At 46.9% G+C, this 25,517-nt stretch overlaps 1 protein-coding gene across 3 annotated transcripts in view; it reads left to right on the top strand.

Moving 5' to 3' along the window:
- Positions 1-25,517, top strand: part of LOC140389824 (inactive N-acetylated-alpha-linked acidic dipeptidase-like protein 2) — a 1,491,575-nt gene that overhangs the window by 115,468 nt on the left and 1,350,590 nt on the right. The window contains exon 3 of one of the 3 annotated variants that reach the window (XM_072474374.1): positions 844-979. The exons of the other annotated variants lie outside the window; for them this stretch is intronic. The gene's annotated coding sequence lies outside the window, so the exon portion shown is untranslated. The remainder of the gene's footprint in view (positions 1-843; positions 980-25,517) is intronic. 3 annotated transcript variants of the gene reach the window in all.

Here is a 25,517-nt window from a genome sequence, read left to right as displayed (position 1 = left end):
AAAACATAGCCTTGTTGTTATAAATGAGTCCCACGACAATGTTTTTGCAATGATGGCAACAGCTTGCATTTATATAACATCTGTTACATCATAAACCTTCACATACGTGTTATTCAACAAAATTTAACACCAAAGCCGCATAAAGAATTATTCATACAGGTGCAGCTATAAATTAATGATGCTTTATTCAAAATAAAAGATCTGTGAGAACTGAGAAGAAATCTAATTCTTTAATAATCAAAATTTTCCTCTTTAGTCATCTTAATGCCCCACTCATCACAATACTCCCTCATGGCTTTTCATGGCTGATTGATGTTCAATGCAATGCAGCAATGGTGCCCTTTCTCTCTTATTTCCCAGATTAAACTCAATTTGAATTGGGTGCACTGCATGCTGTCACATTTATTTACGGTTGAACTAAATGGATTTCCACTATACCCCCCCCCCCCAGTTGAACTAGCGTTGCGATGCTGCCTGTTCTGCTGCCTGTTTTGCAGAAGCTTTAAGAGAAATATTTCATGCAAGACATTCCCTGGAATTTTCTCATTGCTCTTTTCCCTGAGTTTCATGCTTCTGACTTATTTGGAGTTTGATTCTTCCATTTGTAAAAATTAACATTCCTGTACCTCTCGAATGCTTGTGTCTTACTTTGCCACCTTGGTCTCCCCACAGAAGCCCTTATTTCCTTCACGTAGTGCAGAAACTGTTTTGAGAATCTGTGCGCTGATTCAGGAGACGTCTAGAACATTTGAAAAGCTTGTGTGTTGTGATAGGACAGACTGCATTTCCCAGTTAGGGTTTTTCTGAGTTGGTAGGTAACTGTGATATGTTCCTGACTTGCAGAGTTTCCAATTGAACTGCTGGCTAATGGGAACTTGCTGACCCAAGTGTAATGCCTTCCAATTTTGTGAGGGGCTCAAAATTGACCATCTCCAGCAGATGGAAGAAGATTAATTAAAATAATAACACTTTCTATCAGGTAGGAGTTTTCCACTTGTTTGTTTCATTTTAATTTTCTCAGAGAGCAATGTTCGGTGTCTTAATGCCCTGCAAAAATCTCCATCTTACAGCACATTTTAAATTGCCAAGGAATGCACTTTGGCAAAAGAAATGCTTTGCACAAATCTGCAAGGCTAATTTTATATCATCAACGGAGGTCACTCTGGAACTAATTGGCTCTAATTAGCATTCCATGAGCTGTTAAATTCTTTGCCCGTAGCCGAGTTGTTCTCAATGAGGTGCAGAAATAATTCCTGCCAATGGAATTTGAAAATCACTTCTAATCTGATCCTTACAGAGAGATCAGATGCTGATCATTGTAAATGAGGGCAAGTGTGCTGACACAAATGCAATTGTAATCTGAGATTTGATTTGTGTAGCTGAATGTTCACCACAAGTGTTGCTGCATGAATTCCACAGAATAGAATGAAAGTAATATGGAGCAACACTTCACATTATGTAACACAGGGTAGCCCAACATATGGTTTACAGGCCACAATCTGGCCTGCCATGCCTCTGTGCTGGCCTGTTGACTTAGATACGTGGAAGTGACAGGCTGCTTTTCTCTCGTGTTTGCTATTCTCCGGCTGATCAGTGAGCCTAGCAGCAGAAAACAAGGACGGGAAACAGTCTGTTTTTGGAGGAACAGTGAACTGTAAGAAAGTGAGTGGCAATGATGCATTCTTGCTCCACCTTTGGTGGCGTTCTGCCTCTTTTCCCCCTCCCACGCAGACACTGGCCCCCTAAAGGAGACAAGATGGTGGAGTGGACTGGGAAAGCCATGAAGAACAGCAGTTGCAGCAACCATGCCCATTCAGCCTCCGCTATTTGGGGCAGAATGAAGAAGCGCATCTTGGTACATTTAGAGCCATCCTCAATTCCTCTTCAGAGGGTAAATGCCCAAACCCCTCAGTTATGGGTGGGAAATTAAAGAGTGTGTGTCTGTGACGGTGGATGAGCCTGAGAGTGAGCATGTGAGAGTGACTGAAGGCAGTTGCGTGTGCATGCGTGTGAGAACCATGAAACTGGGAGTGAGCCAGACATGCGCACACCCTTCCCTCCTCCCTCCTTAAAAGCCCATCCACAAAGCAAGCCAGAGATGAGAAACTGAAAGGCAACCTGCTTCCGACCCCAACTTTTGTATGAATTCTGTCAAGTCCAGTTTGGATTGTACACCACCAAAGACAAACACAGGGTCCGTGTTAGTTAATCCCAACTTCTTAGTTGAGCCCTGGTACCCACTCCTTTCCCTGGTGATCAGGTCTTGAGGCCTAATCTGTCTTAGGGGCTGGTTTAGCTCACTGGGCTAAATTGCTGGCTTTTAAAGCAGACCAAGGCAGGCCAGCAGCACGGTTCGATTCCTGTACCAGTCTCCCTGAACAGGCGCCGGAATGTGGCGACTAGGGGCTTTTCACAATAACTCTCCGGGCCGGAGAGTGGAGCTGAGTCCACAAAGATCAGCCATGATCTCATTAAATGGCGGAGCAGGCTCGAGGGGCCAGATCGCCTACTCCTGTTCCTAGTTCTTATGTTCATTTGAAGCCTACTTGTGACAATAAGCGATTTTAATTTCATTTCATTTCATTCTCTCTAGCTCTGCTTTGGAAAGCAAAAAGGTTTTATTGGTTAGCTTTGCTGCTTGGCACTTTTTAATGGTCATCTTTGTGAATTAATTGGGCGGCAAGTGGCGCAGTGTTTAGCACTGCTGCCTATGGCGCTGAGGACCCAGGTTCGATCCCACCCCTGGGTCACTGTCTGTGAGGAATTTGCACAATCTCCTCATATCTGCGTGGCCTTCACTCCCACAACCCAAAGATATGCAGGTTAAGTGGAGTGGCCACACTAATTTGCCCCTTTTTAAAAAAAAAAAACATCTTTGTGAATTGATTTAGTCTTAAATGATCAATTTATTGCTTTGACATTGCTTTTTTAAAAATTCCTGTTTAATGAGCCAAACCTTATCTTTCCAAAATTTGCTCATTGGCTCCTTCGGTGAGAATAAAATTGCAATGTGGCCCCTCAGGTGAAAAGGTTGGACAACCGTGATCTAACATCACCATAGCAATACCAATAGTTATGCAGTCTTTGTCCAAAACAATATTGTTTCAAAGAACATTTAATGAGTTGCCATTTGTGCATTTTACACTTTTAAGGACTTCAGTAACATTTCAACAAGAAGATACGTTATGAAAGTCAGAAAACTTTAAAGTTTGCACATTTCTCCAATCCTATTGCAAAATCATTGGAAACTGAAGGAAATTCCTTCAACAATGTGACAAATATTTGTATGTGACTTGGAAAAAGTGTAGATTTTTCACATTTAGAAAGAGAAATAAAACGTTTTGCTACAAATATAATTTCTACCAGGTGTGAGGGTCCTATTGGGCATGATTTTGCTGGAATAGGCCCCGTTAGTTGAACTTGTCTCTGCTCTGGACTTTATTAACCTTTTGGACACAGGTTTTCTGAATGTGCAAGCTGTTAACAGCGCAATCATTTGGGACCATGGAGAGCAATGGAACAAACATGTATCCCCTTCTTGATTAGGAAATAAGCAAGCAAACAAAGGAAAGAATTCAATGTCAGATTAGGTACAGGAAAAGAAATAACGAGATATGAAATAATATTGGATTCAGAGAGAATCAAAAGAAAGAGAGAGTGGTGAGAGCCACACTCTGTCCCTTGCTGCTGATTCCCATACGCAACCCCCCCTCCCATCCCGCTATCACTCAGCTGTCCCTGGATCCTTTGACAATCCTGTGCCATGAGTGGGTGCATTATCGGCAGCAGCCACTGCCTTTCAGCCGATGCTGCCAAGTAACGAAGAGCTGTCGGTCTCTGATTGATGGGCAACCTTCAGTGGGCAGGACCTCTGCCCCCATGGTCCTTGATCTTCGGGAACCACCGCCACTGCCCAGTTGATTGGTATTTAGTGTGGCAGGCCTTCCTGAAACAAAAACACATGACTCTCGATGGCCCTCCAACCAACCGGCAAGACCCCTGTCCCTGCATTATGTTCCATCCGTTGAATTCATGAACATTGCTGTCAAATTACTTCCAAAAAGAGAAATAGAGAAAGAAAGATTGGGCTGGTTTCTCTGAGCCTCTGCGCTGAAATCACGATCGGCGCAGGGGTGGAGAATGGGCAGAATCGCTCGGGAGTCTCTCACGCGAACTACGCGGCAAGGGTTAGGGGACCATTGACAGAGGCCCCCCCACCCCGCAATTTTCCGAGGAAAACTGGCCGGGTTCCCGACAGCGTGGTTCTAACCACCTGTCGGCCGTCGGGAACGGCCGGTGGCGGCTTCAGACTCATTCCGCGGCAGCCCTGGTGGGGCGCGGGGGGAATAATCACCGGGGGAGCCTCATGGACGGCCAGGGGGGCGATGGGGCATCACGGACTCGCGGGCACGCGTGTTCTCGGGGGGGGGGGAGTTACATTTCTGGTGCCGCTCCGCGGTCCGAGTCCGCCATGTCCCATGGGACGGCCGCTGCAGGTCGCCGCCGTCGTGTGCATGCGTGGACTCCCGACCCGAAGTGCGGGGCCCCGTATCCGCAGCCAGAGCTGCGAGAAACATTCCGGGGCCCTGCAGGTAGGAGAATCACTCCAGAATTAAGGAAAGTCCAGAGTGAATCGCCAGCGTTTTCTCGCTGACGTGGGGACATAGCCCCATTATTGGAGAATCCCGCCCACTGTCTTTTTCCTCTCTCAATTCAAAGTAAAAATGTATACTTTTAAAATCCCCAGTGATGAAAACCTGAAGAATTGAGCCTCCACATTTGTAATTGTCGTGTTGGGTGTTCTGATACATAAATGAACCAACACGGTTGTAGATGGTACAACTCTGTTTTATTGTCTTGAACAATAACAACTAATAACTGCTGGCTGAGGTTCGTGCTTCACTAGCTAACCTGCGGACCCAGCCCTTTCACTATCTTGGTGAGGCACTCAGCACATGGTGTATGTCTGAGTGGCACGCTGTGAGCTCTATGCTCTGAGCTATCTCATGGTAGAATGAGCGGGAACTGTGGTTTATAGTGCGTGTGCTCTCACTGGTGATTGGCTGCGATGTGTGTGTGTTGGTTGGTCCAACTACCTGTCCATCAGTGTGTGTGTGTGTGATTGCACCATGATATGCTAATGTGGATATCATGACAGTAATAGCTTAGTTTTCCTGCCAAGGAGATTAACTTGTAATAATTAACACTCAATGGGGGTAATTTTGAGTCCTTACTATCTGTCTGTGGGGCTCAATTTCCAGAGAGAGAATCATTCAAGCAGCGGGAGCCCGGGAACCTAATTTTAATATGTTAATATGTTTTAATATGAAAACTGGCCGAGTTCCCGACGGCGTGGTTCTAACTACCGGTGGCGGCTGCAGACTGATAATTTTAATATGTTCGCATATATTAACGAGCACACTGTCCAAACTCGCAGTGTCGGCCTTGTTGCGTGGGAGTGATGGCACTATCTCCTTGGACAGAAGGCGATGAGACTCCATCTGTCAGCCTTGTCGTATAAAGTGGGATGCTGTTAATCCTTCCTGATTCTCGCGACTCTGCCTCTGCAGTTCCGTCGGCTCTGGTGCAACCGGACCAAGGAGCACTTCATCTGACTGGGGCTCAGCAGTGTCCTGGATGCTGGTGTAGCCATCTGACATGGCCACTTCCAACTAAGCACAGAGCACCTCGCAAAGATTGATGGGTAAAATGGACAAGCCAAGAGTCAGACCGGTTCTGAGCCTGAAATGCATATCTGTCAGCAAAGTCCAGACTGTATCGAAACCCCGTCCCATTAACATGTTAATCAGGCCGATTAGCAGGTGATGGCCCATCTCCCCCAGCACAAAGGATTGGTACTCCAGCAACCGGAACAGTCCCAGACATTTTGGCGCCACTGCCTGTCCAAGGGAAATGCAAACAACAGGGTCAATGACCACTTGAGACACGCCCAGTCATCCAGATCCCCACCCACTTATTGGCTAAGGAATCGAACGGAGTGATCAGGGATCACCCAATGAGGAAGGCCCAAAATGAAGGACCGCCCAAAAGAGCGCGAAAGCCCCCAAGTATAAAGGAAGAGTTCGCCATATGCTCGCTCTCTTTTAGCCTTGGTACCCTGGTCACGGCCATTGCCAACTGCAGCAACACCAACGCCCGCTACTAGAAGGACGAGCCCAGCTGAGCAGCAGTTACCACTTCGAACCTGTGAGATCCTGAACAGCGGCCACTGCTTCCTGACCTAAACCGGGTGCCCGAAGTTAAGTACAGGTTGTCTTAGTAATAGGTGTAGTTAACTAGTAGTGTTTATGTTGCATGATTGATTGTCTGTAAATAAAATACCCTTGACCTTGAACTAACTAACTGGTGTTTGGCTCTTTGATCGATAGCCGGTTGAAACTTATGGTGGTATCATTCGATACCTGGCGATTCTAAGCATTCGGACATAGACTATATAGAAAGAAGGTAATTTCACTGATCGCCCTAATTGGAACAGAGCCAGAGTAAAGAGCATAGTAAAGAGAAATCGCGCAACGGTTATTGGCGACATCTGACGGGACTCGACCCAGAAGTGACCGTGTCACTCCGAGAGAACCCAGAAAAGAATTTGAATTAGAATCCAAATTGGCAAAGTAAAGAAACCACAAGCGAAACGAGTATCGATCAAACCTCCAGAATTCGGAAGTGTGTAATTTGCATGCGTACTAACAAAGGGATATAAGGTAAATTCGATCGATTTTGTTGCGTGAAACTTTCTGGAGTTGCATAAACCGGAAAATAGCTTAAGCCGTACCCGTGTTTGCACCACCGCTTTATTCCCCCTTGTTCCAAATTTCCGGAAGAGACAGAAGAGTATTTGTAGAGATGGCCATGAAGGCATTATGCATCCACAAGAGCCTGAAGTCGCAGCGACCAATAGATCAGAACAGTGTCCCGCATGGGAAGAAGAGATAAGGAAGTACTTAAAGGGGAAAGCCCCTCTGGTCTGAGTTTTGCGCGAATGTAGAGACAGGTCCTGGCAGCATAGGACAGACTTGGTGTGACAGCCTGACCGAGATCCATAAAAAGAGTTTAGCTAAGGTTCGTAAGACAATGGCAATCGTGCCCTGTCTGGCACAATTACGAGGCACAGAGGAGGTCATGAGGATGCTCTGCAAGCAGCTTGAGGAGGAGGAGAAAAGTAGGGAGGGAGATTTAAGTGAATGCGAGAAATTAAATGTACAGCTCCGGGAGCAGTTAGCAGCGAGGGACAAGGAAATGGATGATGTCAAGAGGGCACATCAATCCTGTCTCGCCCACCTTAGCAGCTTCTAAACCCTACATGATAAGGCCTACCAGGACACACACCGTGCTGTACTGGTAAGAGAAGAGACAGAGAATCAGGTACAGATCCTAAAGAAACAATGCGATGATTTAAAAGCAGCCCTCCGAGCACTCCACAGTTCCACCACGGAACAGAGGCAGAGTTCGGTGGACCATGCCAAATGCAGGCAGCAAATTGCAAGGTTGCAATCCCTGCTGTCAGTTCAAAATAGGTTTAGAGACACCTTTGGCCCACAGCTAGACCAGGAAGATGGCCCCAATTGGCAGGACCTCAGCGAAACGGCCCAACGGTACATAAGTGAGACCGAGAATCAAAATAGAGCCCCGAAAAGAAAAGCATCCGCACCACCGACTGCACAGGCAGCACCCAACCCGATGAACCCCATTACCACGCAGCGCAGGGATACCACGGAAGGCCAACCCAATTTTGTATACACCACCCCATTATCGATCACCCAGTTACGAGATGCCCATGAGAAGATAGATACGTTCCACCCCACATCGGACTCACATCACTTTTTCGAGTTAGGGTCAGGGTTCAACCCTGATGTATGGTTTAGACGAGCTGGGGCAGGTTAAGCTCATAGTTATGTGCTTAGACCCGTCCGTTAGTTCAGCCCTTCCCGACCCACAAAATGTAGGAGGAGGTAGCCTCCAAGAAAAACGGTCATTTTAGACGCCATAGGATATAACAGAGGTGATCCGGTAGACGGACTCAACCGGTGCAGGCAGAAAAAGGGAGAGCATCCAACAGCGTTTGCTGGACGCCTTTGGATCCATTTTACTGCGGTATTCGGTGAGTTAGCACGCACCCATTTGTCAGCAGACAATACGGCCAAATGGACCTGTAAATTAGTGTCCCACGCCACAGGCAGGACAGAAGGCTTGCACCAATTATGACCCCTCAGACCCAGCACACAATGAAGTGTGGGTTCTGAAACGATTGTCCAAAACTTGGGAACAGTCGGCATTAAAAAGGAGGGAACATGCGAGAGTAGACGCCACCATGAACCCAGTAAAGGCACGCCAAGACCCCGCATGGGTAAATGAAGGCAGAGGTACAGCGCAGCACCCCAAGACACAGGAATGCTACAATTGTGGACAGAAAGGACATTACGCCGGAGAATGTCAAGACCCCCCCCCCCCCCGAAGCAGCAAAGGAATCATCACCCGAACGCGCCCCCCCCCCCCACCCAGAAACAATACCCGACCCATTCACAGCGTTAGCGCCCGACCAGATAATTTGGCCATGAATGGCACTGATTGACGGTGTTCGGGCTCCCCAACTTGGGTCTGCGATACCCTTTGGGACAAGTCCGGAAGACCGGTAGTTGCAGGCACAGTCCGGGGACACCCCCTGGAGTTCCTTTGGGACACAGGAGGGTCCTAATCCACGTTAAACTCCTCCATCATGTTCCAGAAAGAGATTTGGTCCACTATGGATACCATTACCCTTAGCGGCTTTACAGGTCACCTCCAGCAGGGACACATCACATTCCCTGTGGACGTACAGCTGGGTAATATCAAGACAAAACACTTGGTTGTTTTAGTAGATTTGCCCCAGGCAGCAGAACACATTCTAGGCATCAATTTCATGAGTACGCACAACCTCTCATTCGACCCAGTTAACCGATGCATCTGGAAAATGGCGAGAGCAGCACGAGCCCCCACCATGCTCACAGGAGGAGATATGCCCATAGAATCAGCTCAGGAGGAGAGTACTGGTTTGATCCACAAACCATTACCACAGACAAAGCAGTTCGAGAGGTCTTGAAAAGACGTAAGACAGCATTTGCCCAGCACAAGCATGACTGCAGCAAAATCCCAGGTGTTGTAAACATTACAGGTCCCGATCCCAAGCCCCAAGACCAGTACAGCTTCCCCCAGCAAGCCGAGGGAGAGATAGCCAAGGTAATTCAAAGCTTATTGACGCAAGGCGTCATTCGACCTGTTGCATCGACAAATAATGCCCCGATTTGGCCCGTAAGAAAACACAATGGATCATGGCGACTGACAATCGACTACCGGGAATTGAACAAGGTAACCCCCCTTGATATTGCCACGAGTCCCGAGGCCATGTTGAGACAGGGACTCCAGTCAAATTTTTTCCCCGGTTTAGACATTAGTAATGACTTTTGGTCCATACCACTGGACAAAGCATGCCAGTATAAATTTGCGTTCACCTTCCAGGGCCAGCAGTACACGTGGACGTGCCTTCCACAAGGCTTCCACAACTCCCCCTCCATTTTTCACAGACAATTGGCAAACGGATTATCTAAATTTTCCCGCCCTGAATGCCTTGTTCAGTATGTGGACGACTTGCTCCTACAGACTGACACCAAGGAAGAGCACATTTCGCTTCTTTTGGAATTATTGGAACTCCTTACAACGATTGGATGCAAAATTAACCCGAGAAAGCCCAAATTCTTCAGAAAAAGTTCACTTATTTAGGTACAGTGATCACGCATGGAAAGCGTGAAATAGAACTCAAACGGATTGATTCCATCGTAAATTTGCGCTTGCCCCAGAACGTTACAGCCCTCCGGTCATTTTTAGGATTGGTTGGCTATTGTCGGAACCATATCGACGGATTTGCCAGAAAGGCAGCCCCACTCTCCAATTTACTAAAGAAACAGGCACCATGGAAATGGCTTACACAGCACACTGATACCGTGGATGCATTGAAACGCGCCCGGAGCACAGCCCCCGCTTTGCAAGCCCCAGCTCCCCACTCCCCGTACGCGATAGAGGTCGTGACCACAGATCGCACCCTTTCGGCCATACTCCTGCAGGAAAGGCACGATCGTCTGGGACCGGTGGCCTATGCCTCACGAGTCTTCGATCCGGTCGAACAAGGATTTTCAGCTTGCGAGAGGCACCTATTAGCAGTTTTCTGGGCGGAACAGTACTTCTCTTACATAACCGGACTCAACCCAGTAACCATTTTGACCGAGCACACCCCGACACAGCTTTTATTGGATGGCAGATTAAAGGACGGCACAGTAAGCCAAATACGAGCAGCGCGATGGACCCTACTCCTACACGGACGTGACATCACGGTAAAACGGACTAAAACTCACGTTTCTGGCCGATAACTTGCATTATTCAGGAACCCCACATGAATGCGAGATCACAGCCCCCAAGCACAGCACAGGCCCCTTTGTTCCCAGGTCGATACCAAGAAAGACCGGTATCGGTCCCCAGCCCACAGACAATGCCCTAAGAATTTATGTAAACGGATCCTCCACAGTCCTTGAGGGAAAAAGGATAACAGGCTGTGGTATTTATGTAGAGGATACGCAGGAACGCGCTTTAGAAGTGATAGCTTTAAAGTTGCCTGGACACTTTGGTTCGCAGGCAGCCGAGTTAGCAGCCGTTGCTTACATTGTCCAGCACCCCGATTCATTCCCGATCCCTGCAGACATATATTCGGACAGTTTGTAAGTCTGCAACAGCCTTACGGAATTCCTACCCATGTAGGAATTGAGAGGATTTATTTCCGTGGACGGAAAACCTCTACCCTCAGCCCCACTACTCAAACATATCCTTCAGACAGCTAAAGGCAGACAATACGGCATCATCAAAGTAAGAAGTCGCCATCGCTCCTCCCCACCCGGTAACGTGAAAGCAGACGTCCTAGCGAAGGCAGGCTCATGACATGGTCACTTTTGGCAACCCCCCGAGAGCGCCCCAGTACACGCAGTTCAGGTCTCACAGACCAACATCCAAGACTTAGCCCAGGCACAAAAACAAGACGAAGCATTAAAGGAGATTTTAAAACGAAACTTCCCAGCTCCCTATGAAAGGTTTAGAAATTCTTTGACGGTCCATGAGGGAGTCGTTTTAAAAGATGGAGTTTATGTAGTCCCCACCCAGGACAGGAATGAGATCATTTGCAAGTTTCATGACGGACATGGATACCAGGGGATTGAATCCACCCTTGCCCACCTCAGACCCCTCTGCTGGTGGCCTGATTTGACAACCGACGTATCCCACTACGTTGAGAATTGTTTAATTTGCGCCCAAAACAACCCCGATAGGTATGCGAGGAAAGCCCAGCTTCGACACACCTGCCCTGTAAATGGCCCGTGGACAAACCTCCAATTAGATTATATTCCCTCCTACAGAAATGGTTACAAGTACGTCTTAGTAGTGAAAGACACATTCACAAAATGGGTCGAAGCGTTCCCAGTGAGAAAGAACACAGCCAAAGCCACCGCAAAGGTCTTAACAGAACAGATTTTTACAAGGTTGGGACTCCCCCGTTCTATTGAGTCGGACCAAGGTTCCCACTTTGTGAAGAGTCATGAAAAATGTTATGACAATATTTGGAGTTAAATAAAAGTTCCACATTGCCTATCACCCGCAGTCCAGCGGCATAGTGGAACGCATGAATCGTACGCTAAAAGCCACCCTTAGGAAAATGGTGCAGCAGCACAATACAACATGGGACACAGTGCTCCCATTCACACTGATGTTTGTTAGGAACACAGTGTCGAGCTCTACAGGATATACCCCCCATACCCTCATGACCGGACGATCCATGAAGGGTACTGAATACTTATTCGGACTTGATTTGGCCAGCCCCGCAGTCACCGCCCTGACCCATGAGAAAGCAGTCCAGCACATGGTAGAGAATATTAAAGCAGCACAGTTCGCTGCAGCTGTTCGACTAGGCGGTAAACGAAAGCAGAGTAAGGCCTGCTTTGACAAAACAGTACACCCGACAGAGTATACAGTCGGACAGCAGGTAATGATCACCCTGTACAACCCTAGTTCGTTCCTCTCCCCAAAATTTGCAGGACCTTATTCAATTTCAGACAAGGCGAGCCTTTCGGTTTACAAAATCATGTTTCCCAACGGAAAATCAGGATGGTTCCATGTCAATCAACTGAAGTTTATGGAACGCAGTGCAGCCACTCGCACCATCTCTCATTGGCGATGGCAGACACTGAGGACCCGCCCACTGACAACCCGAGTTTCCCCCTCCCCCAGCAGCAGCAGCAGCACGTCCACAGACACGACCTTGACCACGCCCCCAGAATCAAATTTCACCCTGACGCTTGATTCGGCTGCTCGCGACTGAAGCCCCTGAGAGACCCGAACAAAAATCCCTCAAACCAGGCCCCAGTCACTATAGGCCCAGAGACCCCGACCACGATACACTCAGCCCCTTTGAAACAATTTATCTGCCCACTCCGGAACCTGTCCCGCCACCCGACGATAGCGACACCCCCCTGCCAACCTCCCTACAGACCATGAAGCACTGGCACCGTGACAATTCCTGTCACTTGACGAGAATTGATGAAATGACCCCACATCGACACACGCCGCGTTAGTGCACAAACTCCATGAAAGAGTTTGGCACCCGGGAGATGGTGACAGCTACAAGTCTGACTCCCACCATGGTAACCCCTTTGTAAATCTTTTTGGAATGGAATCTTGAGGTGTCCAGATGATGAGAGTCAGGAGCCGATGGAGATTTACGGTGTCTACTCTGATGGAGCCTGCCCGTTTTTTTCTTTAATTTGTTATTTTTAAATGGTGAATGTTTGTTTATTTGTGCAACTACTCGTGTCGATCTCACTTAATTTCTTGATACAGTTTTTGCTTTCGGTCTCACACCAACGTTCTTGATACAGTCACAATTACTTGTCTGACGCCACATGGCAGTTGGTGAAACAAGTTTGTGGGCAATCCATATTGTTATAAATTTATTCCGCTCTTGGAAGGTCACTCAGGCAGTGGAGTAACGACACATCCCCGCCCTGCCTGGGGACCCCCTATACATTTGGTCAGCCAAGCTCGGGTAGTGGAGCAACGGCACTGATCACTGCCCTACCCGGGGATCCCACCCATTCTTGCCCTGCCGAATCATATGCACCACCCCATTCGACTACTTGGTTTCAAAACTCTTTTTCTGTTTCTTTTCTAGTCCTGTGGTTTAAAGAATGCACTTTGCCACTACTTTTGCCTTTACCGACAACCCTTTGGTTGCTATTCCCCCCACATACTATTTACATGTAAGAAACACTTTGTTGGAAAAACAAGTTTGCAGAGGACAAAGAAATTGCCTGCCCACTCAGCTCATCGGCCACAGGCTGTGAGAGTGCTCGCGCTGTGACACAGGACTTTTGGAATGTCTTGTCTCCATAAATGGTTGTTTTAAAAAAAAAAAATGAGGGAGTCACATATGGTGACAATTATAATGGGAGAATTGACATTAAGGAAACACAGACGATATACAAGATATTACACGACACGATGATAACAGACACTATGCTTGTTCCCTTAGAGAGATACGAAGACACTCGACGGTGAAGGAAAACTAAAACAAGATGAAGACGACCCTGATGATCGGCATCATGATCGTCGCTGGAAAAGTCCAGTTGGGCGCGTTACCCCCCTCACTACACAGGCCCCGAACACGACCACCCAGCACACACACCCAGCCACCGATACCCCCATATGATGTGAGAACCGCATCAAGTGGTATTCCCTGTCCTACACAGTGGAAGCCATACTAGTAATAACCATATTGTACAGCGTCATTCAGACAATTAGATTGCGGAAATGGAGACGGAGAGCCTCCCGCCCTCTAGTATATACATTCAGAGCCCCTTTCCTCGGACTCCAACAGACCCCACACCCTTTCTGAACCTTTTCTTTAATAAATTCCGCGGTTGTTGTTTTGTGAATAAAGTTTATTTTTCTGTGTATGTAAGTCTCAGTGAGAGGAAGAAATGTGATGCTGTTATTGAATATTTTTTGTATTGTAACATAAGTTTGGATTGTAAATAGCAGTATGAGTGTAGTCTAGTTAGAGGCAGTTAGAGGTTCCCCTTTTTACTGAATGTTAAATGGCCCCCGAGAGATTCTTAGACATGTGTTTTTAGGGAAATTAGGTAAATGTTTTTAGACCCATAGGACAGAGTACAGTAGAACCTGTCCTTGGTTAAGGGTACCCGGCATCCCAAGAGAACAAAGAAGACCCAGTATTATGATCCTTCACGCTTCGCGTTGTGGATCAAGAGGACGGAGTGTAGCCATCTGACATGGCCACTTCCAACTAAGCACAGAGCAACTCGCAAAGACTGATGGATAAAATGGACAAGCCAAGAGTCAGGTAGGTTCTGAGCCTGAAATCATATCTGTCAGCAAAGTCCAGACGGTAACGAAACCCCGTCCCATTAGCATGTTAATTAGGCCGATTAGCAGGTGATGGCCCATCTCCCCCAACACAAAGGACTGGTACTCCAGCAACCGGGGCAGTCCCAGATATTTTGGCGCCACTCCCTGTCCAAGGGAAATGCAAACAACAGGGGCAATGACCGCTTGAGACACGCCCAGCCATCCAGATCCCCGCCCACTTATTGGCTAAGAAATCGAACGGAGTGATCAGGGATCACCCAATTAGTAAGACCCAAAACGAAGGACCGCCCAAAAGAGCGCGAAAGTCCCCAAGTATAAAGGAAGAGTTCGCCATATGCTCGCTCTCTTTTGGCCTTGGTACCCCGGTCATAGCCATTGCCAACTTCAACACCAGAAGCAAGTTCGAGTTCAACGCCCACTACCAGAAGGAGGAGCCCAGCCGAGCAGCAGTTACCACTTCGAACCTGTGAGATCCTGAACAGCGGCCACTGCTTCCTGACCTAAACCAGGTGCCCAAAGTTAAGTACAGGTTGTCTTAGTAAATAGGTGTAGTTAACTAGTAGTGTTTATGTTGCATGATTGATTGTCTGTAAATAAAGTACCCTTGACCTTGAACTAACTAACTGGTGTTTGGCTCTTTGATCGATAACTGGTTGAAACTTGTGGTGGTATCATTCGATACCTGGCGACTCTAAGCATTCGGGCATAGACAATATGGAAAGAAGGCAAATTCACTGATTGCCCTAATTGGGACAGAGCCAGTGTAAAGAGCATAGTAAAGAGAAATCGCACAACACTGGCATCTGCCCAAGTGCCAAATTGCTGTGACTTCCCTGCCTCCAACTGCTGTGAATCATCAACTGTGAGGTGCTCACCAGTGAATGAACCAGAAGCCTACGAGGTGTGAGTTTCTGTGCTGGTGGAGGATGAGGGTGACAGATGTGACGCTGCTTCTATTGTGATGTCCAAGAATTCCCCCTCTGAGCTGCTCAGATCTGAGGTTTCCAGGGGGCACGAGGATGGTCCCAGCTGCTCGTCTGATTGACCTGCAGGGGAAGGGGGATGGCATAAGTACATCATGGGGAATAAATGATGCATGATGTTTTCTCACGTGAGGTTTGAAGAATGATTGTGTTCTCACTTTTACTCGCTGCCCCAATCCGCCATCAGCAAGGCGCAGTTATGCTCCTCCCTGGCCAGCTGAAGATCTCTTTCCTTATTCGGGGTGAGGGTGCGGAGCCCTCTCATGAATACAGGTGGCTGTGCCCTCACACCCAGGTTGTGCTCGATTGAGTCCTGTGGGAATACAGATGGGGCGAGTGTAGGCAGGAGTCCAGCTAGCTTAGATAGGTAGAGGACTGGCATGCATGGGACTTAGCAGGGATGCGAGGAGCAGAGTTGAGGCTGGGGGATACTAGGGGGATTAGGGTGGGTGTGAAGGGGGCCTCATAACTGGTGGGCAACCTGCGGAGTGGCTGATTGAGCCACTATCATGAAGGGGTGAGGGGGTGCAATGAGAGGCTGGAGGTGGAAGACTTACCTTGGCCATAAGGAAGGTCTTTCATTTTCTTTCGCCGCCCAGTCCTCTTCTGGAGTGAGCTGCCACTCACTAATGCCACAGTCGTCTCCCAGGTAGGGGTGGTCACCTTCCTCGTGGGGCACTTCCTGGAGAGCGAGTGCAGGATGTCCCGAAGTCTGGTCAGGATTTCCCTCCGAGAATCTTGGAGCAGACTTCCAGGCTGCAATTTCACCTCCAAGGGATCTGGAACATGTGCTGGGGAGGTGTTTACATGGAGTGATTTAAGTTTTCTGGGGGCGAGTAAATCATCGGGAGGCTGCCATGTGTGATTCACGTGGAGAAAGAAAGCTATTGTTTGTGAGACTGTTTTTCTGGTCTCACTGGACCCGACACGTTCCCATTTTTTGGTAAGATTGTGGCCATTATGTCACCCACACGATAGTGGCAGTTGGAGTCTGGGTGCAGCAGAAAACATGTTTGAATTTGGGGATTTGGTAAGTCAGGGAGGAGGTGCTGTTATGCATTTTCACAAAAAGGAGATGTTCAAGAGAGAGAACCAGATATGGCGAGACACGAGCTGAAACCCTCACATTAAGTATGTTGGTAGGTAGGAGGAAATAGAGATAGCTTTAAATAATTTAAATTTGTTTGTGGGTGTTAGGAGTAAGGTATACCTTTAGGTTTCCACTTAATTTATATTGCTGCAGTTTTAATTTAATTTTTAAAAATTGCCTGTATGTCTGTTGGATTTGTTTCGATACCTGCATTCAATTGAATGTTACACAACTCTGAATGAAACTCAGGGTATGAAAATCTTGGCTGTATCCTAGCAGCCAGTGGCACACACAGAAAAAAATAATAATTTTACTTCAGTTGGAGCAAGGTGACCTAGAAGGAAGCAGTATTCCACAAAAACTGCTTGAACAGGCAGACTTATACACAAGGACAGAAAGTAAGTCCCAGAAGTTAAAGATGAAAGATCCAGAAACCAGGGAGAAGGACAAAAGCAAATTCCAGGAAGAGTTTCTGGACAAAGGGGCAAAAACAGGAACCGGAAAAAAGTTTCTGTTCGGTGAAATTAAGAGTGAGGAGCAGAGAGAGACGCCAAAAAGACAAAGCTTCAGAAAACAGACAGAAAGTGAAGTGAGCTTGCATGGAGACAGAGATCCAAGACTGGTGACTCTTTACTACAGGCATGTGAAGCAATGGTGTTCTGTTGGCATGGCTGGGTATTTGAGAGGTTGTGTGGAAGGAAGCTGGAATGCAAGTGGCCAGCCAGAGCAGCAAATACTGAAAGGAGAGGGTCAAACTGGCTACGACCGACTGGGGAACTGAAAGAAAGAACAACAGACAGGCAATTGCAGGCATTCAAGGAACGGATAGATGAACTCCAAAAGTTGTTTATTCCTTTTTGGCGCAAAAGAAAGGTAATTGTGGCCAAACCATGACTTACAAGGGAAATTAGAGATAGTGTTAGATTCAAAAAAGAAGCTTCCAAATTAACAAGAAAAAACAATCAACCTGAGAATTAGGAATAGTTTAAAATTCAGCAAAGGCAGACCAAGGGACTGATTAAGAAGGGGAAAATAAAATTTGCAAGTAAACTAGTTAGGAACATAAAAACTGGCTGTAAACGTTTCCATAGGTATGGAAAGAGAAAAAGATTGATAATTAATATAGGTGCCTTACAGTCAGAAACGGGGTAATTCATAACAGGAACAAAGAAATGGCTGTGGAACTAAATTCATACTCTGTCTTCACAAAGTCCTCAGCAGAGGGCTCAATTTCTGCACCACCACCAAAATGGACCCCATCAATCTCGCGGCAGACACGGAGGAATTCATCAGGCGAATGAGGCTCCGGGAATTCTTCCACAGACCCCAAGAGGCCAACAGCGAACCCAAGCAGACTACCAATGAACCGGAACAGCAGACCGAGAGATCTTTGTTGCGGCAACCGAAGAGGAAAGAGTCTAATTGGACTCCTCCGGAAGGCCGCTGCCCTAGAGTCGACATGTATGCTCAAGCCGCCAGGAGTCGCGTCAATGCCAGATTCATCAGTCGCATTCACAAGACAGCCCCGAACGTCACCCAAGCACAACGCAATGCCACCCGCGCTCTCAAGACCAACCGCAGCATTGTCATCAAACCAGCAGACACTGTCATACTGAACAGAACAGACTACTGCAAAGAAGTATACCGACAACTGAACAACCAAGAACACTACAGACAGTTACCCGCAGATCCGACCAAGGAACACATCCGCCAACTTAACAGACTGATCAAGACCTTGTATCCAGATCTTCAGAGCACCCTACGTGCTCTCCTCCCACGTACTCCCCGCATTGGAGATCTCTACTGCCTCCCGAAAATACACAAGGCCAACACACCAGGCCATCCTATCGTTTCAGGCAATGGGACCTTGTGTGAGAACCTCTCTGGCTACATCGAGGGCATCTTGAAACCCATCGTACAAGGTACGCCCAGCTTCTGTCGCGACACAACGGACTTCCTACAGACACTCAGCACCCATGGACAAGTTGAACCAGGAACATTCCTCGTCACAATGGACGTCTCGGCACTCTCCACCAGCATCCCCCATGATGACGGCATTGCTGAAACAGCCTCAGTACTCAACACCGACAACTGCCAATCTCCAGACGCAATTCTGCTAACTCATCCACTTCATTCTGGATCACAACGTCTTCACCTTCGACAACAAGTTCTTCATCCAGATGCACGGAACAGCCATGGGGACTGAATTCGCACCCCAATACGCCAACATCTTCATGCACAAGTTTTAACAAGACCTACTCACCACACAGGACCTTCAACCGACGTTATACACCAGATACATCGATGACATTTTTTTCCTTTGGACCCACGGCGAAGAATCACTGAAACGACTACACAATGACATTAATAAGTCCCATCCAACCATCAGACTCACCATAGACTACTCTCCAAAATCAGTTGCATTCTTGGACACACTCGTCTCCATCAAGGACGGTCACCTCAACACTTCGCTTTACCGCAAACCCACGGATAACCTCATGATGCTCCACTTCTCCAGCTTCCACCCTAAACACATTAAAGAAGCCATCCCCTATGGACAAGCTCTCCGTATACACAGGATCTGCTCAGACGAGGAGGAGCGTAACAGACATCTGAAGACATTGAAAGATGCCCTCATATTAACGGGATATGACGCTCGACTCATCGATCGACAGTTCCAACGCACCACAGCAAAAAACCGCACTGACCTCCTCAGAAGACAAACATGGGACACAACCGACAGAATACCCTTCGTCGTCCAGTACTTCCCCGGAGCGGAGAAACTACGACATGTTCTTCACAGCCTTCAACACTTTATCGATGAAGATGAACATCTTGCCAAGGTCATCCCCACACCCCCACTACTTGCCTTCAAACAACCGCGCAACCTCAAACAAACCATTGTTTGCAGCAAACTACCCAGCCTTCAGAACAGTGACCACAACACCACACAACCCTGCCATGGCAATCTCTGCAAGACGTGCCAGATCATCGACATGGTTACCACCATTACACGTGAGAACACCACCCACCAGGTACGCGGTACATACTCGTGCGACTTGGCCAACGTTGTCTACCTCCTACGCGGCAGGAAAGGATGTCCCGAAACGTGGTACATTGGCGAGACCATGCAGATGTTGCGACAACGAATGAACGGACATCGCGCGACAATCACCAGGCAGGAATGTTCCCTTCCAGTCAGGGAACACTTCAGCAGTCAAGGGCATTCAGCCTCTGATCTCTGGGTAAGCATTCTCCAAGGCGGCCTTCAGGATGTGCAACAACGCAGAATCGCCAAGCAGAAACTTATAGCCAAGTTCCGCACACATGAGTGCGGCCTCAACTGGGACCTGGGATTCATGTCGCATTACATTCATCCCCCACCATCTGGCCCGCGAAATCCTACCAACTGTCCTGGCTTGATACAATTCACACCTCTTTAACCTGGGGTTACCCCATCTCTGGATCTGTAAAGATTTAATCACCTGCTAATGCTCGTATTCCAAGCATTGTCTGGCATCTTTGAATCTGCCTCTCCATATATATGTTTCTGGAACATACCTCTTCATTCACTCGAGGAAGGAGCAGCGCTCCACAAGCTAGTGACATCGAAACACACCTGTTGGCTTTAACCTGGTGTTGAAAGACTTCTTACTGTCTTCACAAAGGAAGACATGCATAATGTGCCGGAAGTTCTGAGAGACACATGTTTTAGTGAGGGGCTGAAGGAAATTAGAAATGGTTTTGGGAAAATTAATGGGATTGAAGGCGGACAAATCTCCAGGGCCTGATAATCTTCACCCCAGAGTAATTAGGGAAGTGATCCTAGAAATAGATCCATTGGCCATTTTCTAAAATTCTTTGGACTCTGGAATGGTTCCTACAGATTGGAGGGTAGCGAATGTAACCCCGCTATTCAAAAAGGGGGGGATAGAGAGAAAACAGGGAACTGTAGACCAGTGAGGCTAACGTCAGTAGTAGGGAAGTTGCTGGAGTCCATTATCAAGGATTTCATGGCGCAGCATTTGGAAAGCAATGGTGTAATCATACAAAGTCAGCATGGATTTACGAAAGGAAAATAACGCTTGACAAATCTACCGGATTTCTTTGAAGATGTAACTAATAGAGTTGACCAGGGTGAACCAGTGGATGTGGTTCATTTAGACATTTCAGAAGGCTTTCGACAAGGTCTCACATAGCAGATTAACATGTAAAGTTAAAGCGCGTGCGATTATGGGTAGTGTCTTCAGATGGATAGAAACCTGTTTAGCAGCAAGGAAGCAAAATGTTGGAATAAATGAGTATTTTTCTGATTGGCAGGCAGTGACTAATGGGGTATCGCAGGGATCTGTGCTCGGACCCCAACTGTTCACATTATATATGAATGATTTGGACGAGGGAACTAAATGTATTATTTCCAAATTTGCAGATCATACAAAGTTGGGTGGGAGGTGAACTGTGAGAAGGATGCAGAGATGGTTTGGACAGGCTGAGTGAGTGGGCACCTGCATCGCAAATGTAGTATTATGTGAATAAATATGAGGTTATCCGCTTCAGTAGCAAAAATAGGAAGGCAGATTATTATTTAAATGTGTGTAAATTGAGAGAGGTGAATACTCAGTGAGACCTTGGTGTCCTCGTGCATCAGTCGCTCAAAGTAAGCACGCAGGTACAGCAGGCAGTAAAGAAGGCAACTGGTATGTTGGCCTTCATAGCGAAAGGATTTGAGAATAGGAATAGAGATGTTTTACTGCAATTCTATAGGGAATCAGTGAGACCACACCTGGAGTATTGTGTGGAGTTTTGGTGTTCTTATCTGAGGAAGGATGTTCTTGCTCTGGAGGGGGTGCAGCGAAGGTTTACCAGGCTGATTACTGGGGTGGTGGGACTGTCATATGAGGAGAGACTAAATTGGTTAGAATTATGTTCATTGGAGTTTAGAAGGGCTCTCATTAGAAACTTATAAAATTCTTCTTTTTTTTTTTAATTTTAGAGTACCCAATTCATTTTTCCAATTAAGGGGCAATTTAGCGTGGCCAATCCATCTACCCTGCACATCTTTGCGTTGTGGGGGCGAAACCCATGCAAACACTGGGAGAATGTGCAAACTCCACACGGCCAATGACACAGAGCTGGGATCAAACCTGGGACCTCGGCGCCGTGAGGCTGCAGGGCTAACCCACTGTGCCACCGTGCTGCCCTGAAACTTATAAAATTCTAACAGGTTTAGACTGTGCATACTCCGAAAGAATGTTCCCAATGGTGGGGGAGTCCAGAACAAAGGGTCATAGTTTGAGGATAAGGGGTAAACCTTTTAGGACTGAGGTGAGGAGAAATTCTTTCACCCAGGGAGTGGTGAATCTGTGGAATTCTCTACCATAGAAAGTAGTTGAGGCCAAAAGGTTGTGTAATTTCAACAAGGAATTAGATATAGCTCTTGGGGCTAAAGGGATTAAGGGATAAGGGGGTAAGATGGGAACAGGGTATTGAACTTGATGATCAGCCATGATCATAAAATATGGCGGAGCAGGCTCCAAGGACCAAATGGCCTCCTGCTTCTATTTTCTATGTTTCTATGTAAACGCTAGACGTGGATACTTTGTGATGACATCCGAGATAGAGCATTGTTTGGGAGAAGATTGCAAGGCACGTTCTTCAAGAGCGGTCATGGGAAACCCTTGTGTGGAAGACAGAGAACCAGTTGGCTCACAGTATGACAAGCATCTGGGGGAATAGCTGAGAAATCCATAGAAGTTGTTTGGGTGGAAACTGCCACTCGGTTTCAGAGTAAGGTAAGGTAAAGCTGCCATAGTCCCAGATGATCATAGGCTGCTTTCCCCTTTGTGGGAGTGTGATGACTGGTGGTGATTTATCCTGAGGATGACCACACCTCGGGTGAGGAGAAAGGCTGAGAAGGTGGGCTTTCATGGTTTTAGAGTATTGGATGTCTGACCACAGGTTGCCTATTGGTTTACATGAACTTTTTTTTACTATGAACATTAGAATGTAAGATAGATTCTGTAACTTGTGTTATCCTTGTGAATCTATATATATTTGTAAAGGTACAGCGGGGTGAAGGAGTATTGTATATTAGTTCATATTTTCTTGTTGAATAAAAACGTTAGGATCTGAACATGCAGACTCCGCACAGCCAGTGACCCAGCGGGGAATCGAACCTGGGACCCTGGAGCTGTGAAGCAATTGTGCTAACCACAATGCTACCGTGCTGCCCAACTGATATAAATCAGTTGGAGACTTGGCTGGAGAGATGGCAGATGGAGTTTAATCCGGACAAGTGTAAGGTATTGCATTTTGGAAGGTCTAATGCAGGTGGGAAATATACAGTAAATGGTAGAACCCTTAAGAGCATTGAAAGGCAGAGGGATGTGGGTGTACAGGTCCACAGGTCACTGAAAGTGGCAATGTAGGTGGAGAAGGTAATCAAGAAGGCATATGGCATGCTTGCTTTCAGCGGCCGGGCATTGAATATAAAAATTAGCAAGTCATGCTGCAGCTGTATAGAACCTTAGTTAGGCCACACTTGGAATATAATTTTCAATTCTGGTCGCCACACTACCAGAAGGATGTGGAAGCTTTCATTTAATGCAGAGGAGATTTTACAGGATGTTGCCTGGTATGGAGGGCATTAGTTATGAGGAGAGGTTGGATAAACTCAGTTTGTTCTCACTGGAGCGACGGAGGTTGAGGGGCGACCTGATAGAAGTCTGGAAAATTATTAAGGGTATGGACAGAGTAGATAGTCAGAAGCTTTTTCCCAGGGTGGAGGGGTCAATTACGAGGGGACATAGGTTTAAGTTGTGAGGGGCAAAGTTTAGAGGAGATGTGCGAGGTAAGTTTTTTTACACAGAGGGCAGTGGGAGCCTGGAACTTGCTGCCGGAGGAGGCGGTGGAAGCAGGTGCGATAGTAATGTTTAAGGGGCGACTTGACAAATACATGAATAGGATGGGAAGAGAGGGATACAGACCCTGGAAGTGCAGAATATTTTAGTTTAGACGGGCAGCATGTTCGGCGCAAGCTTGGAGGGCCGAAGGGCCTGAACCTGTGCTGAACTTTTCTTTGTTCTAAACAATCAAATTTTGAGAAATACTAGAGCCGATCAATCATTGATGGTGGCTGACGATACAATTTGTGATCCAGACATTTTCAGAAGGAAAAAGTATTAATATGGGGGTATTAATGGAATATATGAACCTGTTTCTTTGTGTAAAGTCAATTTAAAGAAGTGACTTTGTAAATGGAATTTTTATGGTTGGAATTATTTCAAAATCATCTATCAAAGGGATTTATTTTATTCTGGGTAATGATTTGGCTCATGGAGACAGTAATGCAGAGTCATCGGTATTGCAGCAGGTGTTTGATCATGCACTTGACTGAGGACTGAACTGTCTAAATAATCAACTTGTAAAAGCAAAATATGAATGAATTGATGGATGAAAAGGAAGTGGGTGGCTTTGTTGATCAAGGATGAGATCAGTGCAGTGGTGAGAAATGATCTGCTTTGGAGGATCAAAATACGGAAATAGGAAATAGCAAAGTGAGTCTCTATAAGGAGTGGTTTATAGGCTCTCTGACAATAGCTCCACTGTAAGACAGAGTGCACATCAAGAAATAATGTGAGCTTGGGAGAAAGGTTCTGTTATAATCATGGGAGATTTTAATTCAATTGGCTACGGTAGCTTGGAATATTAGTTCATAGAGTGTATTTGGGGCAGTTTCATAGAGCAGTATGTTCTGGAACCAACCAGGAAAGAGGCTATTTTAGACCTGGTATTATGAAATGAGACAAGGGTATGAGGACAGAGTTTGCTAAAGTGGAGTCGACAAACCGGTATAAAGGTAAGATGGTAGACCAGTAATGGCAGAGATTTAAGGAAATAACTCGTAACTCTCAAAAATATATCCTTGTTAGGTATCAAGAGTATACGTCCCTGCTGGTAAAGTGTCACGTGATGTGTAGTGACATCAGCAGAGTGTTTGCACGGACTTTGCAGTTCTTCCTCAGATTATATGAGCAACCCCTCTTAATAAACCACACCTCCAACTGCAATGCCAGCACTTCAGCCAGCAATTTAGCATCTGCATTCAACAACGATATAGGCCGATACGACCCACAACCCACATTCTACGAGGTCCCTGTCTTTCTTCAGAATCAGGGAAATAGAGGCAATGTAACAGGTATCCCCAACCCCCCGTCCCCACAGGACAAGGAATCATCATGTCCAATATCAGTGAGATCAACTGACCCGCAGATTTCTTCTAGAACCCGATGGGTAACTCATCAGGGCCTGGAGCTTTATCCGACTGCATTAAACCAATATATTTCATAATCCCTGGGCCAACAGGAATTCCAACTCTTCCCTTCCACCACCAGCAAGGATAACCCATCCAAAAACTGTATAATGGACGAATTTCCTTCCGGGGGCTCTTATCTATATAGACTTCAGTAAATGGCTTCAAACGGAACATTAACCTTCAATGGGGTCAAAGCAAACTGCCATTTGGGTCTCTTAGCTGCACAATATCCCAGGAAGCACCCCGTCACGTCAGCTGGTTTGCCAAAAAGCGACTGGCTTTCTCCCCGTGTTCATAGAATGTCCCTCGAGTGTTGCTGCTGACTCAACACCTTCCCCATTGCGTCTGCAATGTTTCCCTACTAGTCTGACGGTCCACCTCGAGGATGAAATCCACCTGCCTCTGCCGCTCCACCCTCTCAATCCTTCCTTGGTATGCCTTGTAGGAAATTATCGCCCCCCCCCCCTCCCCCCAATGACCACCTTAAGAGTATCCCACAATGTAGAAGGTGACATAGACTCACTTCTATTTAATGGAAGTACTCCCCAATGGTGAAGGATATGTGCTCGCAAACTCCTTTGTCTGCCAGCAACTCCGTGTCCAATCTCCACGGTGGGTGTTGAGAGGGAACCGGGTCTAATACCAAATCCACAAA

This window comes from Scyliorhinus torazame, chromosome 14, assembly GCF_047496885.1.
Source record: "Scyliorhinus torazame isolate Kashiwa2021f chromosome 14, sScyTor2.1, whole genome shotgun sequence".
Classification (NCBI taxonomy): Eukaryota; Metazoa; Chordata; class Chondrichthyes; order Carcharhiniformes; family Scyliorhinidae; genus Scyliorhinus; species Scyliorhinus torazame.
The sequence above is the reverse complement of the archived record's forward strand: the minus strand, read 5'-3'. Positions and strand labels throughout refer to the sequence as shown.